Source organism: Saccopteryx leptura, chromosome 2 (genome assembly GCF_036850995.1).
Source record: "Saccopteryx leptura isolate mSacLep1 chromosome 2, mSacLep1_pri_phased_curated, whole genome shotgun sequence".
NCBI lineage: Eukaryota > Metazoa > Chordata > Mammalia > Chiroptera > Emballonuridae > Saccopteryx > Saccopteryx leptura.
The window spans coordinates 272,322,702-272,341,931 of record NC_089504.1 but is presented as its reverse complement, the minus strand read 5'-3'; the positions used below and the strand labels follow the sequence as shown (position 1 = coordinate 272,341,931).

Sequence of the window (19,230 nt, the reverse complement as noted above, 5' to 3'; positions counted from 1 at the left end):
TCTTGTCAAGTGGCTAGAAGACAAAAAAGCCTTCCTTGCCATTCCTGCTAAGCAGAGTGGCTGATTCCCACCATCGGCCAGGTGGATGCTGTTATCTCCCTTCACAGGGGAGAAAACTGAGGCTCCGGACCATGTCAGTGCCGAGTACAAGGGCCGAAGCAGTGGGCAGTCCTTGGGTGTCACCTTCTCTCTCTCACCTCACACTGGGCAAACAGACACTGAACCTCTGTGCCCTCGGGCGCCACACAGGAGGCTGGGAGTGAAGGAGAAAGCAGTCCCTACTCTGGGAATTCATAGTCCAAGAAAACAGCAGGTGTGTGTGTGTGGGTGGGGGGGCGTGAAATAGGAGCAGGGTCAAGTAAAGAAGGCACCGAGGTCAGCTGTCCATTTATGTTAGTGCTTGACCCCTATCTGAGAGGGTTCTGGTAGGTGTGGGCAAGAGCAGCGTGCCAGGAGGGGCGGAGGGGCCGGGCAGTCAGTGGCTGGGCAGGCCCCCACCCCAGCTGTGCAGAGAGGTGTCCGTCCCTGTGCCCCTAGCCCCGAGGAGCACAGGCCTCTGCCGGGCGCGCAGGGTCAGCCTGTGACGCGGCAGGCGGCATTTCACCGGCTGGACGCAGGCTCTGCTCCCAGAGAGCGCTATTTACATCAGGGTCTGTTCAAGGACAGGGACAGCACAAGCAATTACCGGCAGTAAAACCCAGGCCCACTCTCTTCCACTCCCCCTCACTGGTCAATAAGCGGTTGCCAGAGCCATGCCCTCAGCAGCGGCAGCGGAGCTTAGGTGTGAGTGTTCAGCCGGGAAGCCTACAGGAGGTGCAGGAGGGAAATGGACGTCCTTCGCCATGATGCTGTTTAGTGCCCCAGCCCAGGGGCGGGCCGTGGGCCCCAGATGCAGCCCGTCTGTGGAAGCACATTCTAAAAGGCTCTTTGTGCTCACAGAGTCAAAACGCCTACAGCCAGGCATCCCCTCCCCTTTGGAGCTTATAAGAGGCCTATCAGTGCCCCAGTTCGAGGAACAAAGCAAATACCAGGGCCTTCCTGTGCTCCCTTGAAATGTCAAATGAATCTGTTCAGACAATTTTCACAGGCCTCCCACCCGCTCTGTAGTGCGCTCAGCTACGGTACAGGTGTGTGATTTGGGTTCACGCCGAGATGACACGACGACACAAACCTGGCCCCAACAGCACGTGACACAGACACATCATCGCAGCCTCAGGGAGCAGCACGCATGTCTGCGACAGCCCCTCACGGCCTTACTTCCAGGCAGAGCAGGATTGCACATGCCTGTCCTCCACCCCCAGCCCAGAGCCGGTCATGCTGCCTCCACGCCTGATTGCTCTCCCTCCCACTGTGTCCATTTCCACTGGTCCCAATCCTCCCTCTTCTGCAAAGGCCTGAGGAATACCACTTCTTCCAGGAAGCCTTCCTTGAGCCTCCCAGCCAGAGGTGCTCAGCCCTTTTCTGAACATAGTGGGGTCTCTGTTCTGCTCTAATAATAAAAATGCTTTCTGCCCTGAATTAGTCTTTTATGTAAACATCCGATTTCCCCACTCATTTGTCCACCCTCTAAGCAAGAATCCTGTCTTGATGCATTTCAGCCCTCTCAGCCGCTCTGAGCCCCGTGCCAGGCAATGTCTCTTGAACGAATGAACAGTCTTACACGTGGGAAGGGGACCTGAGGGAGGCAGGAGACTTTCCCAGTCTGCCCCCAACTTCTTCACGTCTTTTCCTACTCACCACGGTGGAAGGATTTTTTTTTTTCAATGAGTCTTTGAATTTTATGTCAAAGGGGTGCAATAAGTGGTAGCTGGCACTAGCAAAAAGAAAGGTTGCTATCTGAGTGTCAGCTAGATCAGTGTTTTTCAACCGCTGGTCCGTGGACAGGTGCCAGTTCACCGGAAATTTCTTGCCGGTCTGCGAAAGAGTTAACCACCCTGATGTTGTATAAAGGTTATAGACCCCATGATTGTGGTTGAAAAGCAATGAGCTACATATTCCCTCCTCAAGACTGGGAAGGTCAGTCATCTGCTCCCTTGGAAGGACGACAAGGTCCACTACGTCCCTGTAGGGACAGAGCCAGGACTCATGAGACAAGGGTAGAGTTGGAAAGCCTGGGAAGAGGGGGAGGGGATTTTGAAAGATGAGACTCCCTAGCCAACAGAGCTCTCCCAGGGCTCTTCGCCCCTGGCAATGGGCAGGTAAGGTGATCGGCCTCCTGGGCGCTCCTAGGACTCTGACACTGGGACCGCACTTCTCCTGGAGGGGACAGGAGCAGAGCGGTGCCCTGCAGTGAGGCACAGCACAGAGGTCCCTGCATCCAGCGGCACCCAGAGCCCAGAGCACACATCCCTGTGAGGACCTGAGAGGTCTCCTCTGCTTAGAGAAACTGTCACTGTCCCGGAATATTCAATGAAACAGCAACCATCACTAGATCTTCCATTTTCAGTTACAGTTCGTACACAGCTTTCATAATTAGCGTCTCCACGAACTGGCCCTTTAACCTTGCTGAACACTCTCAGAGTATATTCAGTTCCTCCTTCTCTGTTGTGGGGTCATTGGACTGCACCTGGGAAGGAGTGCCTCCCTCACCCCCACATGCACTCCCCCATCCAGGCGCAAGTCCTGAGGCTGCCGGCTGAAATAAGGAGTGACGGGCGGGGGTCAGGTTAGTTTTGGGGGAAGGTTTCCTGCAAGCCTAGAACATTTGGTCTCATTGCAACCTTCAGATTCCCAATTCCAAAATGAAGAGTCTCTGTCTGTTACGTTCTCCAAACTCCTCCCACCAACCAGCATGATTCTCACATCCCTGGGGAGGTACTCACACACACACACACACACACACACACACACACACACACACACACACGGTGGAGGAGGTATTTACACACACACACACACACACACGGTGGAGGAGGTATTTACACACACACACACATACACACACACACACACATGGAGGAGGTATTTACACACACACACGGTGGAGGAGGTATTTACACACACACACACACACACACACACACACACACACACACGAGGAGGTCTTTGTGCTGGAGGTTCATAACCAGGGGCTGGAGTAGTGCTTGGGGAGAATACCCTGGTGCTTTCCTTTTTTTTACACATGGGGGGAGAAAGGCATAAATAGCCCCAAATGATAAGGCCCTGCAGGTAACATTAACTATCCACTTTTTAACTACTAGCAAGCCAAGGCTGTGGATTCAAGTTCTAGGTGCTTATTTGAGTCATCTCTTAAGCCTAACTTCCCTCTGTGAACATGAGCTTACACAGCCATCTCTCCAAAGCACAGGCAGATGGACAGGACAATGGAAGACTATTACAGGCTGAATTGTTTCTTCAAACATTCATCTGTTGAAGTCCTAACCCCTAGTGCCTCCGAATGTGTCCTTATTTGGAAATAGAGAAGTTATACAGATGTAGCTAGTTAAGGTGAGGTTATACTGGAGTAGAGTGGGCCCCTAATCCAACACAGCAGGTGGCCTTATGAAATGGGGTAATTTGGACACAGGCACAGGTTCTCACAGGGATCATGCCACGTGAAGACGAAGGAAGAGATCAGGGTGACACAGCAGAAGTCATAAACCACCAGCAAGGCTTTGACCAGAGTCTCCTTCACAGATCTCAGAAGGAACCAACTGTGCAGACACTTAATCTCAAACTCCAAGCCCCTGGGACTATGAGATAATACACTTCTATTATTTAAGCAACTCTGTGGTACTTTGTTAAGGCAGCCCCAGCAGATGAATGCAGAGAAGACAGATTGTTGATCAGATGGTGATGTCATGAAGCTAAATTAACTAAGATCTATAATCCTATTAGTTTAAAAAACATATACAGAGAGCTAGAAGTGGATAGATGTATGTATGTATGGATGGATGCATGCATGGATGGATGGTGAGTAGATGAGTGGATGGATGGATGGATGGATGTATAGATGGATGCATGGATGGGTGGATGGACAGATCCAACTGCTGGGCAGATGCAGTGACTGAGCCCTCCTCCAGCCCCAGCAGCCTCCCACACAGGGCTGAAGAGAGACTGCCTGTCTGAGTGGCTGAGTATTGAGGAAACATCACTTAAGGAGACAATGGGATCTCTACACTGTACAATCACTACATCCATTAGTCCTCCTGAACATAGATATTCCTGTAGCAGAGATATTCTTATCTCCATCGTACAGACTAGGAAGCCAGAGCTCAGAGAGGTTAAGTCATTTGCCTAACCCCACAGGGCTGGTAAGTAGCAGGGCTGGGATTCACCCTCAAGTCTGCCTGGCCTCAAACATGGGCTCCTCCCGTCACTCTTGCTGCTTTGCACAACTCGTTCATGGATCCCATGTTCAAATAGGGAGCTCAACAGACCCAGTGATCCAGACCTGCTTAGAAGGGAAAGTGTTATATCTTTACTTCCTGCAGTCCAGACCTGTCCACCCTCTCTTCTCCAGTGACCTGAGGACAGTCAGGGGTCATCATTAGGCCCCTGCCCTCTGCTGTATGATTACAACCTCTTCTCTTCAAAATGCCAACTCTAAACAATGGCCTCCTGCTCCTCACCTGGCCCCTCCTGGACTCTGCTCTCCAGTGGAGGTTCCAGCTCTGTCTGCCCCAGTATCAGTATCTCCCTTCACTCTGGCTGCTCAGTTCCTGGCCCACAGAACCCAGCCCTGGTCTGCTCCTAGCCTAGTCACCTCTTCCTGGCCAGCCCCAGACCCTTGGGGGGAAGGGGGGAGAAGGCCAGGTTCTGTGGCTGATACAAAGGCCATCTCACTTGCAGATCAGAAACCTCACCGGGCAACCACAGTGCCATTGCCTGCTGGCTCTCTGCTAAGAGGTGAGTAAATCTTAAAGTTGTCTGGAGCTCAAGGGATGTGGGGTCTGGTGGAGGCATCCTCCTCAGGACCTAGGCCTGGTTCCCCCTTATTGCTCCAAATTTCACTCCTATTCCCTGGCCTCAGCCTGTCAGGGGCACGTGAGCTGTAGCCCTAGGCCTGTAGAACCTGGCTCATATTTCATCTGGCCCTTTCTATGCTGTTCTTCCTAGAGATTCGCAATCACACCAGACTCTCTGTAGCCTCTGAGATGCCTACTTGCTGTTCCTCCTCTTTGCCTGACTAACCGCTATTCTCTCTTCAGGTCCAAGCTCAGACATCATCTCCTCTGGAGCACTCCCTAAGCTCATGACTTGTCTAAGGTCCTTGCCAGCTTGTCATCTGGATGAGCAGGGACTTGACCTGCCTTCTGGCACTGCCCCCCCCCCCAGGCCCTCACACAGCAGAGGCAGGACAAACACCAGGCTGGAGGAGTGCATGACGGAGGCCACAGTGGGGGACCTGTGACTCGCAGAGGCCAGTTCAGTCTCTGTAGAGGGAATCCCTGAGCGCCAGGCCTGGAAGGTGCCCCCCCACCTGAGCAGCCACAGCCCCACATATGTCACTGTTCATCAGGGCCACCTTGGCTCCCCAGCCCACAGTGCCCTCCCGACAGCAAGTCAAGAGCTACTCTTCGAGCTCCACGCTCAGCCCATGGGCACCATGACATCCAGCAAAGAGCACAAGCACGCGTGAAGTGGCCACAAGGAGAGCTGTGCTATTCAACCCAGTCACCTGAAGTCTCTAGCACCCATGGAAGGAGCGTGTTCACGCTACGTCAACTGTGAACAACATCCATCTGTCTTTAAAACAACAGCTCACGGATAAAAAGACTGCTTCCGTGAGCTAAACCCTAAAGCCAGGGCAAGCGTCCTGCAGCCCATGTGACGTTTTCGCACTGAATCCACACCTCCTGCGAGCTGCTTTCTGACACGTTCTGACACTTGACAGCAGCGGTCTGACTGGCTCAGGGCTGGGGAGTGAGAGTGCGGGAGAGCCCAGGGCTCCCTGGGACCTGACAGCAGGAGGAAGGGAGAGGGAGACGGAGGGAGAGAGAAAGAGAATATGAATGAATGAATCTTCCTGCTGCCGCCTGATCTGTTTGGCCCAGAGTATGTCGTTGGCAGTATGGTGAGTGAAGCTTCTAGGACTAAACCTACTTTGTTTTGATTTTTTTCTCCTTGGTCAGCTTGGCTATCTGTCCATCCCACCAAAAACAATGCTTAAAGAAGCAGGAGGGGGTGCCCAAACTGGCTGCTGTTCTCACAGACAGTCTGGCTTGTAACCCATCAGAAAACTCGTCTTTACTTTCCTGAAGCATGCCTATGGCCCCGGTGTTCCTGTTTTAAGTTTATGAGAGAACTCTGATAGCTGTGTATACATCCACATTCACAGCAAGCTGGGGCTGCCTGCGAGTCCTGGAATTGTTGCCTAAGAGCCCCAGGATCAGTGCCAAAGCCTTGGAGAGGCTGTGAACAGTCATCTCCCTCTGGTCTTGCAGCGGCAGCAGGCCGGCAGCCTTCCCTCTGCCTGGCTCTCCACCCCCACCTCCCTGCCGGCCTCCCCACACGTGAGTCTTCAGATCACTGTGTGTCCTTGCCTGCTTCTCCATCAGGGCTGCTTTTATGCAGCCAATACTCCCTTAACTTGGGTTTGCTCCTACGTTTTCTGATTTACCTTATACACCTTAAAATATTTATTTCTCCACATTGGTTCAAAAACTAAACAGATTCAAAGGTACTTTTTTAGGTGCATAAAATGCACAATAAATGATACCATTAGCAGGAACATGAGGATAGAAGGAAAGACAGGCAGTAAATGAGATAGAATCAAAAGCCCACCGCAGCTTCTGACAGAGGCCACCGATCTAGTTCTGAGTCTCCCAGAGACCGAAGTAAAGATGGCAATGTGACCTACACAAGGTTGGGAGTAGCCACCCCCTAATTCACAAAAAGATCATCAAGCGCCATGCCGTGCGTTTGGAACTGAAGATGCTATTCTGCTCCGGCCTTGGGGAATGTGGTCTATTCTCTTTTCTTCCATAAATACTAAATGAGCATCTTCTAATTGCCAAGCCTATAGGGTCTGGGGGCAAAATACGTATCAAGATGTAATCCCTTCCCTTGCTCTCCATAAGGAAATAGATTTGCCTCCCCAGTTGTGCTTGGCTTTGGTGGTGAGTTTTTGCCCAGAGGCATGAGGGGTTAGGGAAGTGGTTGTGGGAGGAACAGACCTCTGTCTTAACTTTTCTCTTTTCTCCGCCTACAATGCCTGACCCTTCCTTTTCTGTCAGAGAAGCCGTCATCCTTCACAATCTAACTCAAATGCCATCTCCTTCAGGAAGCCTTCTTATATATCAGTAGGCTGAATTAACTGTTCCCCCAGCACATGACAAGTGCTTTAACTTAGCATTTATCTCATTGTTCTTTTCTGCCTTTCCTTCTGGCCTGTCTTATTTGTGTTTTCAGGACACAGCCCAGGGCCAGGCACATGAGCAGTAATCAATATGCATCTGCTTGTGTTGTAATAAAGATTTTCATGAACTGGAATATCCAGCAGTGACATACACAGAAGTTAATTTCATTCAGGACCAAGACAACGCTGAGTGAAGCTAGCAGGAATTCAGCCCCGACAAGTCAGCCCTGTGTCCTGGGTGCCTCCAAGAAGGGCTCCCCTGCTCTCCTGCCACGCAGAGCAGGTGGCATCTCATGATTGTCCTGAACACTGATATTTCTCTCCCCCCTGCAGATCAATATGCTGCCTGCGCTACTAGCCCCGCAAGAAGCAAGTGAGAGAGAGGTCTGGCCTTGTGTAGGGTGCGGTCGGGGGCCTGGAGGTCATGGGAGAGCCCCGGCTGTGGGTTGCATGAGGACGGCATGCAGGTCTCTGTGTAATAGCTGATGGCTGTGTGCGTGCCTACGGCACATCCCATCACCTCTCGAAACCCCAGGAAGAGGAGAGTAAAATCTACCTCGCAGAATTTTATAAAACAGAAAGATTATAAGGAAGTAAGGGTTTATAAGGAAACCTGGTTCTGGATTGTGTGCATTAAATATCTTTTTCCTTCTTGTTTTGTTTTGCCTTTGCCTCGCCTTGGGAGCCTTTGCTGCTTATTCACCACGTGACTATAGGGAAATTGCTGAACCCAAAGTTCAGCGTCCCCGTCACTGAAATGCATCATTGAAGACTAAATGCAATAACACATTTAATGAGCTTATCGCATCCAAACAAAAGGTTGGAACATACATGTTTATCACAGGGGTCAATAGACATGTGGAGGGTAATTCATGAATTGTGGTCACCATTCATTCAGTTATTCAAACATGTAGCCGGTGGCTATGTGTTTTAGCCATTGTGCGATGTGTTGACAACCCAGGGGATCATGACACTGTCCCTACTCTCAAAGGGGGTACAGTCTATATCATTTTTGTCTTTATCTTTGTACATTTTGCGCTCCCCTCTATGCCCCTTTCCTCTCTAGGGTGTCTCTTCTGGAGAGAACAACCCAGAGGATAAGCACCAAGTTTGGGTATTTGATTTATGCGATGCCTGAGTGAGGCTGATGAATAGAACCCCACCTGTCCCTGGCCGTTGCACTATCTCTTCGAACAGAGCACTAGTTCCCAAAGGGACGACCCACAAAGATGTCTGACCAGCACAGAGTTTCTGTTGGAGGCCTGTGTTGGTCCAGGAGGGGCGGCATGGGGCTGCCAGACCTCAGAGAAGACCTAGGTCAAGTCTACAGGAAGAATCTGCCTCTAAATAAAGGCCTGAAGCAGCGAAGAGAGGTGATGACTCAGCAAAGATTCTGGGAGTAGAAACCTCCAGCTCTGCCCCATTAGGGCAAGCACAGGCCTCCACCCACCCTCCCAGGCCTTGGGACCACTTCTGGAAGAACCAATGCGCTGCCTGCACCAGATGACTCACACCCAGGCACAGAGCATGTTTCTGGCCTCCCCCAGCATGAGGACTAGGACAGGGAGGGACAAGGAGCCTCGGCCATCAATAGCCCAACTTCTACACACACAACAGAAACTGTCAGGGGAGTAGTCTGGCTTACTTTGACTTTGCATGATTGGTTCTCTCATAAACTCTCCCCAGCGTTTTGCCCCGTTATCATGAGGGCATAAGTTTCCCATCAAAAGCTAATTGTTATAGGCAATCAGGAGTCTCTCTGATTTTTTAGGGCCAAGAACAAGGGGCTCTGGCTTCTAAACCAACAGCAACAATAAACCCATGTGTGACCCTCTGCAGGGCCTGAAGGAGGGAGGCTCTTGAGAGATGTAGCTGAACCAACACAGCCTTTTGGGGGGCCCAGGATTGGAGGAGTCTTTGGTGGATCTTTCTGGCCTTCAGACAGAAGAACAGTAACTTCAGAAGTTCCAGGGGCCTGGCTGCCCTGGCCTCAGGGCTCCAAAGAGAAGCAGGTACCAGGAGAATGAGATGGTCCCTTAGAGAAGGTAACTACCACATTTCTATGTCAATTTCCTGCCATTTCATTTTCTAAGCGTAGACCCCCATCCCTGCTCAAAGATGTTTCGTTTGCCACACTCAGGTGAGTGTTGCTTTAAGGAAGCATGTGACACAAAAATGCATTACTAATGGCAACTCCTAGGATGAACCCCCAAAAAGACACACCACATATCATTACATCAAATAATTTTGCTCACAACTGCATTGTCCAGTATTATAGGCAAGAGCCACACTATTGGCTCTATACATTTAAAGTAATTTAAATTAAATAGAATTTTAAAATGATGAGCTCAGTTGCATCATTTCAAATGCTCAATGATCACATGCACTGCCTGGGACAGTGTGCATATATTTCCATCATCACAGAAAGTTCTATTGGACAGAGCTGGCCAGAACTCAGATTAGCCTCAAATCCCTGAGATGAAGGTTCTGCCACCGGTAGGCATGGGGGCTTATAAGGGAACCTAAATCAAGGTCATTTTTCTTGCATGACTAAATATATGGAATGAGATACATAATTTCTATTAACTTTTAATTAACATTCTTTTTAACTCTTTTTTTTTTTTGTATTTTTTTTCTGAAGCTGGAAATGGGGAGAGACAGTCAGACAGACTCCCGCATGCGCCCGACTGGGATCCACCCGGCACGCCCACCAGGGGCGAAGCTCTGCCCACCAGGGGGCGATGCTCTGCCCCTCTGGGGCCTCACTCTGCCGTGACCAGAGCCACTCTAGCACCTGGGGCAGAGGCCAAGGAGCCATCCCCAGCACCCGGGCCATCTTTGCTCCAATGGAGCCTTGGCTGCAGGAGGGGAAGAGAGAGACAGAGAGGAAGGAGGGGGTGGGGGTGGAGAAGCAAATGGGCGCTTCTCCTATGTGCCCTGGCCGGGAATCGAACCCAGGTCCCCCGCATGCCAGGCCGACGCTCTACCACTGAGCCAACCGGCCAGGGCCTCTTTTTAACTCTTAAAGTATATTGCTTCATTTGTAAATTTGGAGAGCAATCCATGCTACCTCGCAAGATTATATGAGGATCCAATGAGACAAAGGTGGAATCCCCAGCCCAAGTCCGGGCACATTTGGCTCCCTTCCCTCCCTATTCTGGGGTGGCTGTCTGTGTGTATGTGTGCATCCCTCCCCTCTTTCCTCCAGTCCTCTTGGGTGGGGGAGAAGGCAGAGTTCCACCTCTCTGAAAGTAAGGGCCACATCACTGGGAAACAAAGTGACCACACTGGAATCCCTCCGTAGCAGGAAGGACGTGCTACGGCCAAACAGGGCTGGTAAGAAGGCAGATTGCAAACTGCTGGGTGGGCATAATGAATACGAGAAACCTGCTTTATGGAAGGTAGAAAGAGAATCGGGGTTTGTAAAAGCAATAAAATCAGTATGCTCAGCAAGAACTTCTGGAGAAAGAAAAGGAAAACAAAGGTCTGTGGGAAATAAGGGGGTGGGTGGCTGCAGGGGGCAGAGAATCGAGGAATTCTTTGCATTCTTTTGACCAGAAAAATGAGGTGAGCTAAGAAGGTTTAACCACGGTTTAACCACAGTTTAGCTCTTCTCAACTAAGAAGCAGGGTTTACAAACAGAATTTCACAGAGGCTGACGCTGCACGGGCTTGTCCAAGTCATGACACCTCCGTCCTACAGCAATGATATCGACGTGAGAACAATCACATGCAGTTACAGTGATCAGTAAACAAGGCGGAGTCTCTCAAGGTCGGGTTAGCTTGGGAACAGTCTGCAGAAAAATGTGGAACAATCAGTGCCAAAGACAAAGGGTGAAATCATAAGGAATAGAATTTTAATCGTATCTAAATGGGTTAACTTGAACCTGCCTGCTCCAAAGAACTGGAAACAATAAAGAACTATTGTTTTTCTCACAAACTCTGGCCAACAGTGGTGTGTGCAATAAATCATATAGTGGCATCTCCACATTGTCTCACCTGCTCTCCTTATATAGTACTGTCTCCACATTGTCTCACCTGTTCTCCTTATATAGTGGCATCTCCACATTGTCTCACCTGTTCTCCTTATATAGTGGCGTCTCCACATTGTCTCACCTGTTCTCCTTATATAGTGGTGTCTCCACATTGTCTCATCTGTTCCCCTTATATAGTGGCGTCTCCACATTGTCTCACCTGTTCCCCTTATATAGTGGCGTCTCCACATTGTCTCACCTGTTCTCCTTATATAGTGGCGTCTCCACATTGTCTCACCTGTTCTCCTTATATAGTGGTGTCTCCACGTTATCTCACCTGTTCTCCTTGGCTGAGTCCCTGCCTGGGCCAGGAGAAGGTGGCAGATCTCTCTCTTCACCAGGGATGGGAGTAATAACCATAACAGGTTATATGAAAATTATGCTCCTTGCTTCTCACTACTGTTCAAAAAAGTTAGGCCTCCTCAGGGGGCAGTGGGAAGAGAAGAGAGTCAAAAAAACCTGCATGTTATAATATGAGAGTAACCTCTGCCACTGATGTCATCTTGTCCTTCTGCAGCACCTTCCTTTGTAATGTTTGCAACTCATATCACTTTCCTCGGAGCTTTGGAGCTAGGAGGACCCTAAGAGACCTCACTTTATTACTAGGACTCAGTGACCCTGAGAGCAGGAGCGAAGTGCCATGTGCAGGAGCCCTGAGCAACTGGGGCCCAGGTAGGGCACCCAGGCCAGACCTCCTGCTTCAAGTTAGAGATCTCACCACCGTATCTTGCGGCTTCTCCACCGGATGCTGAATTTGCACTCACAATAGGTGCTTGATGATCTGGTAACTAAAAGCAGCTAAATTTAACCCGCTGCCTTGGCTCTTAGCCACCCCCAGCCTGATAATCAGAGTGGTTTTTAATTCTAATGAAAATTCTTGAATGCAAGAGCTTTGGCTCACAAGGGCTGCCACCAGCTACATAAGCTCTTGGTGGTTTGGGTTAATAAAATTTTTAGATCTTATAAAACTCATTTTCTCTGGAGGTATTTTTGTGTTGTTTTTAGAATAATGAGATCCCTGATATGACTCGGAGACTTAATCAAAGACTGTGTAGAAGTGGTTGGCTGGGATACAATTCAGAATTGCTCTCATGGAGGGACATAATTGCTCCCGGCAACCAGGCACAGAGCAGGCTCTGTTTCAGTCCCTCGCTGCTTTTTGGAGACATGTCAGAAGCTGCAGAAAGAAGCTGTCAGAGGCCAATTGCTAGGTCTGAGCTGTCCTTTTCCCTGTGGCTCCAGGGAGAAACCACAGAACTGGCCCAGCTTTTTCATCCTTGTGTTTCTAAACTGACTCATGGTCTGCTGAAGACGTGCCTCTTCATGTCTTCACACTTCCCCCCATGCCCACCAACCCACTACCAAGCACTAAGCAAGTTCCAGGGGGTTCTAGCCCCAAACTCTATAAGCAGGCCAAGGCCCTGAGCTGGAGTCTTGCAAGAGATCATGAATTTCTCAAAGACATACAAGGAAAATGTGCTCTAAGGCCAAGAGATCCCAGCAGGCCCCTCCCTGTCCTATGTGGACTGGGATGACCATCTAAACCAGGGGTAGTCAACCTTTTTATACCTACCGCCCATTTTTGTATCTCTGTTAGTAGTAAAATTTTCTAACTCCCCACCGGTTCCACAGTAATGGTGATTTATAAAGTAAGAAAATAACTTTACTTTATAAAATTTATAAAGCAGAGTTACAGCAAGTAAAGCATATAATAATAATTACTTACCAAGTACTTTATGTCAGATTTTTGCTAAGTTTGGCAGAATAAATCTTTATAAAACAACTTATTATAGTTAAATCTATCTTTTTATTTATACTTTGGTTGCTCTGCTACTGCCCACCATGAAAGCTGGAACGCCCACTAGTGGGCAGTAGGGACCAGGTTGACCAGCACTGGTCTAGGTAGGCTGTGCTGCTTTGCAGGGCTGGAGTGGAGCTCACGGCCAGGGTGGGACACACCTGGGAAGATGTGGCTCTCTAGCCAGACAGGACCAGTGATTCATCCCGAAAGACTTGCTGGGGCTCCAAGGGCTGTTTCGGCTTTAGTGTTTATTGCTCTCTGTGCTTATCCACAGTCACACGTATTCATATTTTAGTCTCCCAGTTTGCAGGCTGGGCCACCTCCTCCCATTAGTCTGGCCATCACAGATAGATTGTGGCTGTTAACTGCTTTGTGCTTAGTGTTGAGAACAATGCTTGGCACCTAGAAGAGCCCACTGAACAAACGGTCAGGGAGTGAAGGAAAGCCAGTTTCTTGAGAAGGGGCAAGAGTCCTCCTTTGCCTGGTGGCACTGACACACGGGTGAGTTCTGCCCTGCTGCTGTGTGCCCCTGCCGGAGGGTCATTGCCCTTATCCCTCAGAATGATAACAGTAACGTACGGGTCTCCTCTCTTACCACCTGTGCTCCTTGAGTCTGATTCACCTTCCGTCCCTTGGCTTGGCGCACAGTGTATGGACTCAATACAAGTCGATGGAATGAATCACTCTCCTTTGTGAGTTTCTGAAATACCCCAGAATTGAGTCTGGTAAATCTAAAATCTAAAGTAAAAATCTAAAGCTTAAAGGAGAGAAGAGAAATTCAGTCTACATAATGAGCAGAGGACAGCCTTCCAGAAACTTCACTGTTTGTTTTCATCACACTTGTGTAGGGGAAGCGAGGCATTCCTGGAAAAACCCGCACGTGCCTCCCTGGGGTTAATGTGCTTCCTGTTCCTGCTGGGCCTCAGAGAGGACAGCTCAACCTGGCCAAGTCAGCAGTGAGCTATGGATATGCAAACAGACTTGAAGGGCACAGGGTTGTAAAGTGGAAACTCATCAGTAAAGAGGTCTGACCAAAGTACTTCAATATGCAAGGCAAATTAGATGGAAGCCCCAGGCAGGAAACGGGCCTGGCCCACTTATTTTATTTTATTTATTTTTATTTATTCATTTTAGAAAGGAGAGAGAGAGAGAGAGAGAGGAGAGAGAGAGAGAGAGAGAGAGAAGGGGGGAGGAGCAGGAAGCATCAACTTCCATATGTGCCTTGACCAGGCAAGCCCGGGGTTTCAAACCGGTGACCTCAGCATTTCCAGGTCGACGCTTTATCCACTGCGGCTTATATGGGGTGTCTGAAAATCCCTCAAATGCCTTTCTTGCATGGGATGGGGGAGGGGAGAGGTACCTTGCATTTTTAAACTTAAAATTTTTAAATGATGTTCTGTAGAGTGGAACCGGGCCTCTCACATTCTTTAGCTATCAGAGAAACATATCCTTATGTTAGAGGGGTCTTGCTGGTCATGGTCAGTGCTGACTGTCTCTGTCCTAAGGGTCAATATGGCACCTGGGAGAGGAGGCCTCCCTCAAGGGTCCAGCCCCTCCCTAGAGGTGGAGGAGAGAACGAGAAAGGGTATACCCTAATTCCCAGGAATCTCTCCCTGTGGAAAAATCTAAGAAGGAACTCCTTCTTAACGCATCTTTCCTTAAAGCTGACAGGTAACTTGATGACCTCATCAAGACGCAGATGGGCCTTCAGGTGACTGTCATCCAGTGTGCCGAGCAGCACAGTGAAAAATAAAGCAGGGTGCTTGTGTTGTCTTCCTTCCTCTGGCTTTAACTCCTATTTCTTTAAGATTCAAAAGAAAACACAAATAAGAAATCAATAATTTTAGAACAAAGAAGACATACAAAATAGCCACAAGAATGGAAAAGCCTAGCCCCTCGGAAGGATAACAAAGAGGCACCTGAGTCCCAGCACAGTGGCCGAGCAGCACTGGACATCCTGCTGTGGAAAGAGGGCCGCTTACAGGCCCTGTGTCATTCACACTGGAGGCTCAAGGTCACCAGCGCAGCTGGGCCACCCAGGATCCCATCGCCAGCCATGTGATATTAACAGTAGCTATCACTTACTACATTTACTGCGCCAACCCCATCTGATCTCATCCTCAGGGCTCTGTGAGGTCCATATTATAATTCCCAATGTACAGGCAAGAAAAACGTAAGATCCAGAGAGGTTAGATAACTCTTCCAAGATTTTTTTTTTAATATAGTCATTCTCAGCCATGGCTGCACCTTAGGACCCCAAATCACTGCACCCGGCTGCATTGTAGGCCGATTGAATCAGAATCTCTTGGGAGTATGTTTGGAGCTCCCCGGATGCTCTTAATGTGCAGCCAAGGCTGAGGAACCACCGATCCAGTACACAGGGAGCCGGGATCGGAATCTGATTCCAGGCCTCTGCTCATTTTTCTCCCTGATATTGCTAATCATGAAGGAACAATCCGGAAATGTAAAGAAATACTCATCAAATAGCTTTCCTACTGGAAGGACTTGGAGAGCTGGAATTGAGAAAGAGGAAATCCACCCAGCCTAAGGTTTACTTTTAGCACAAATGGTGGAAGAGGGAGGCTGACAGTTAAGAGTCTGTTGGTCAAATAAGTTTGTAAATATGATATATATGTTTGCTTGCTTATAGTTTGCACTGTGTGTTTGGGGCAAACTGTGGGCAGACAGGATCCTTGTAGCCTGGGGCTTGGTTTTAGTACTAAGCCTTTCCCACCCTTTTTGATGTGGGGTGGTACAATCCCATTATGCCTCAGATAACTGACTTTGTATCAGAGACTTCCTTGTTTGTATATTGGATTAAAGGTTTTGATTCCTACACTATAAAGTGGGGCAGACCAGGAGCTTGCTCTCTCTCGGTTCCTGAGATTAGCATTAGAGGGGAGAGCAGAGAAAGGCCACGTGGAGGAGGCCAGGAGAAGCAGCCAAGATGGTGGAGTGCTGAGAAATAAGCCAGTTAGTACAGAGTTTGTGTAGAGAGAAGAAAGGAGATGGGGAACAACAGAGAATGAGTCTGGTGAGGTTAGAAACCTTTGATTCTAGGAAACTCGGATAAGTCAGTAGTTTTGTGAGCGCTGAATGAGTGGGTTTTGGAGCCCAGTGTGTGTTTTTACTTGCCCACTGGGTGCAAGCTAGGATTAAAGATGATGGCCCACCAGTTTGTGGCCCTGTTGTTTCATTATCGTCTGTCTGAATGAATGCGAACCTGCATGGGCCAGGCTGCTGTGATGGTGGCCCTGACCACTGGCTTCACAGAGCTTTCCTGCCCAGCAAGATGCATAGGCTCTGTGAACATGATTTCCAGTCGTTCTACATCTTTCCCTTTTACCACCCAGGTCTGAAGCGTTGAGCCGCAGCTTTACCTTGGGGTCTCAGGCTACCTTCTGCGGGCCCACAGTGAGCGTATCGACCACAAAGGGCATCTGTGCCCACTGTCATGCTCATACCTCATCTGCTCAGTTAGATGGGTCCTGCCTGCCTATTCCAGTGAATGCTTCAGTTGCTAGCCCTCATTTTCTAGGGCAAAACGATCAGGACTGCCACGCAGACCCGAGCACCCCTTCTCCCTGACTTTTCCTGTCACGAGGAAACGATGAAAAATGATTTTCCATATTAAACTTCCTGCTTTCCTCAGGACAAAAGCCACCTTCACTACGTTAGCTGAGACATCTAGGCTGGGCTGTCTAATAAAGGCTCGGCTAATCGCGCCATCCGCCATCGGCAGGTCAATGCTATCCAATCAACCTTTCCCTCCAGGCCAGATCACAGCTTACAGCTGCCCTCGGACCTTCCTGGTTAACAGTTCCCCTCCTGACACTTCTGTCCCCACTGCCCAGAACCCACGGAGGCCCTACACAGATAACATTTTAGTGTCTGAACTGCTCATGAAAGTATCTTTGAACCTGTCAGTGTGACATGTTAGGTTCTATCTCACAGGGAATTTTAGGGCATTCACCAGTTTTCAAACATTCATCTAAGATACTGAGCATCCTCTCTTAACCAGAAACTACCCTAGACACTGGGCAAAAACACCAAAGAAGGTCCAGCCCCTGGCCTGAGAAAGCTTCCAGTCTGGTGGAGAAGCTTGATACATAAAAGGTAAATAGAACCCACAGTGGTGGCTAAATAATGATCCCGCCCGTGGGTCACTTCATTCAGCCTGGGAGGAGGGGGTGTAGGTGGCCAGGGGAGGCCTCCTGAGCAGAAGGGAGTGTAAGTGGAGGAAACCTGCGTGGAGACTTCGAGGCTCCAGGAGCTCCGTGGCCAGCTGTACAAGCTCACTGTGACAGCCAGGATCGCATTTGCCTCATTCAAAAGTCTTAGGTCCCCTTAAAGGCCCTGCTTGAAGGCTTTCTGGCCCCTTCTTCCCAGTCCCCTGTGCTGGGCCTCACACCACTGCTCACTGTTCCCCCAACTAGAATTGGTACACCTGTGTATTTTCATTTTTGCTGGGCCTATGATCTTTGTCCATCAAGCCTTTACCTTTTAAGGTTTGGTACAAACACCACCTTCTCTGTGGAGATTTCTCTATCTATGGGCACCATGACATTATGTTAATCTCTTTGCCTCTCTAGGTTATAAGTTTTTGGAGGACAGGAACTGCCTCTTAATCGTTCTCAGATTCCCAGTGTTTGGTAGACAGAAGATTGTATGCCTGCTTTTTGACAAAGCAATAAAGGAACAAAGCAATATATCAAAAATCACATGAATTGTCTTCTTTCATTCCAATCACAAGGCAGACTCTCCCCAGTACAGGTTACAAATAGGAGATAAAGAATTCAGATCCTGGTACGAGCTCCGGAAAAACTGGGCAGCAGCCCTTGCCTAACTTCTGAAATGAAGGCTTATTTGCTGGTTTTCACATGCACAATTACACCATACCCAAGCAGAAAAGAATAAGAACTCTTGAGAGCAAATTGATTAATCATGAATCCAATTACAACTAATAACTAGAGAAAGGCCCCTCTCAGATGTCTGTAATAATTCATGCAGAGGAAGAGGGAATGCTGCCAGGTTGGCATCTGGACCTTGAAGTATGAGAAAGTTGGGGCCCATGTGCGCTGGTCAACTCAACTCCTTAGACCCAGTGTTGACAGGACCAATGTCAGACTCAAGTCCCCTTGACCAGTTTGCAGCACAATGAGGCATACTTTTCTGTGGCCAGAGCCTGTGCCTCCGTATCAATGCCAGTCACCCCAGTACTTATCTCATTTGAAGAACAGCATCTTCAGATGCATGATGAGGTGAATAAGGAGGTGAACTTAATAAAAAAATTTCTCCTGCTCAGGTTACTGCAGTGAACCCCAAACAGGCAAATCAAAGTAAAAAAAGCCGCTAAGTGTTTCAGCACCGTGGACAGTGTCTAGGGCGACAAATTGGGCTGCTCTTCTCTATTCACACAGAAGTGTAAGTTCCAGGCCCTGGCTGACTGCTCAGTTGCTTAGATCAGCATACCGGGGTTGAGGGTTAGATCCCAGATGGGCACATACAAGAAACGACCAATGAATGCGCCACTAAGTGGAAGAACAAATGAATGCTTCTCTCTCTCTCTCTCCTTGCTCTCTCTCTAAAAAACAACAACAACAACAACAACAAAAACCTGACCAGGAGGTGGCGCAGTGGATAGAGCATTGGACTGGGATGCAGAGGACCCAGGTTCGAGACCCTGAGGTCGCCAGCTTGAGCACGGGCTCATCTGGTTTGAGCGAAGCTCACCAGCTTGGACCCAAGGTCACTGGCTCGAGCAAGGGATTACTCGGTCTGCTGTAGCTCCATGGTCAAGGCACATATGAGAAAGCAATCAATGAACAACTAAGGTGTCACAACAAAAAACTAATGATTGATGCTTCTCATCTTTCTCCGTTTCTGTCTGTCTGTCCCTATCTATCCCTCTCTCTGACTCTCTCTCTGTTTCTGTAAAAAAACAAACAAACAAAACAAAAAATAAAACAAACAAAAAAAGAAACAAAAAAACAGTATAAGTTCTGACCCAGAAGTCCCTATCAACATACAGTGAAGAGGGTTGGTTCTGGAAATACTCCCATATTTTTCACCATGAATGCAGTAAGAAACCAGAAT

General features: G+C 49.0%; 1 protein-coding gene across 2 annotated transcripts in view; it reads right to left on the bottom strand.

The window, feature by feature from the left end:
• KCNH1 (potassium voltage-gated channel subfamily H member 1) overlaps window positions 1-19,230 on the bottom strand; it is a 334,319-nt gene that overhangs the window by 18,441 nt on the left and 296,648 nt on the right. The window lies entirely within an intron of this gene.